This window comes from Apis dorsata, unplaced genomic scaffold, assembly GCF_000469605.1.
Source record: "Apis dorsata unplaced genomic scaffold, Apis dorsata 1.3 scaffold_894, whole genome shotgun sequence".
In the NCBI taxonomy this organism is placed as follows: domain Eukaryota; kingdom Metazoa; phylum Arthropoda; class Insecta; order Hymenoptera; family Apidae; genus Apis; species Apis dorsata.
The window spans coordinates 334728-336155 of NW_006264009.1; the positions used below are offsets into that span (position 1 = coordinate 334728).

The 1428-nt window shown below is 52.9% G+C and overlaps 1 protein-coding gene across 4 annotated transcripts in view; it reads right to left on the reverse strand.

Moving 5' to 3' along the window:
• Positions 1–1428, reverse strand: part of LOC102676798 (protein wingless-like) — a 78177-nt gene that overhangs the window by 3426 nt on the left and 73323 nt on the right. The gene's annotated exons all lie outside the window — the stretch shown is intronic.

Sequence of the window (1428 nt, forward strand, 5' to 3'; positions counted from 1 at the left end):
AAACGATCTCACGCTGGGGTTCCCGAAGACGCGATGCCAAACTCTGACCACCATCCTCGCGTTTTACGCCAATTTTACGCTCATCTTTTCTCTCTCTCTCTCTCTCTCTCTCTCTCTGTCTCTCGCGATCGACGTCAAACGACTCTCGAATNGTCGTCCTCCACCCGTTTGCCACCTCGTTTGTACTCTCGCGTACACGTTGGCGTATACGTGGCTATCGTCGTGAGGATCGATCGAACGAAGAATTTAAACTGATCGAATGGGATGGGGAAACGCGGATATCGAACGCGTGGCACATGTCTGGTACTCCGGATACACGCGTGGGTAGAGATAGAATTTGGAAATTCGTGCGTGGACGAGCAAAAGAAGGGTTTTAAGGGTTGGTGGAGCGAGTTCGATAAGTGATGCGACGTCAAACGTACTTTTTCTTCTCTACCTCCAAGGCCTCTCGTCTCCTCGAAGCGTCGCTGGAGTCGGATTGACGGATGGTCGATCGTCAAACCGCAATGGTGGCTGTCAACTTACAAACGATACGACACACGACTGCCGGCGAGCATCGGAATACGCGGTCGAAACTGTCCCTTTCTCCTCTCCACTGTTCGACAATGCCCACACATTACTCTACCCCTCCCACCGGGGCCAAGAAAGAGCTACTCCAATCCACGAATACCGGGCGGTATTTGCAGTATTCATGAGAGAGCGAGATACCGGGGAGACGCGCTAAAGGCACATTCGAAAGGATTTGTGGTATTCGTTCTCGACACCCGATGAGCCACTGCCCTGTCGTTACGTCGTCCCCCTTCGACAACCAGCTCTTTTGTTCCTTCCGTTTCGAGACCACGTTCCGAACGCGACGCGCGTCAAGGACCGGCTCAACGCACAAACTGCGTTTGTCTATCCGCGCCATTATCGACCGTTCTCTCTAATTTCGCCTCGAAACCGTCCCGTCCCGTCTCGTTTCGCCGCTCTTCTCGTGAATCGTGGATCGATCGTTCGATCGGTCCTCGGAAACGACGAGTCGACGTCCGTGAAACTCGCATCGCGATTTCGTTTCGAGGTTCTCCGAATGTCTCCTTTTACCACGTTCCGACGAGAAATCGTTCTCGAGCGACGATCCACGGTGGATCCACGGTGGACGGACGATAGACGGACCGATCGACCGACAGGACGGATCCGTTTCGGTGAACGAGATCGGACAGCCGGTGCTCGATTACGTCGCCTTTCGTCGGCTGTACCGAAACCACGCCGACGTTAAACGGTCGACACTCGCCTCGAAGTACTCGAGGAGAGATTTTTTCTTTTTTTTTTCTTTTCTTTCTTTTTTTACCGAGATCGTCGTTCCGATAGAAACGTCTACAACGAGGAACGATCGAGAAAAGGAGAGGGGAAGAGAGAGAGAGAGAGAGAGAGAGAGAGAGAGAGAGAGAG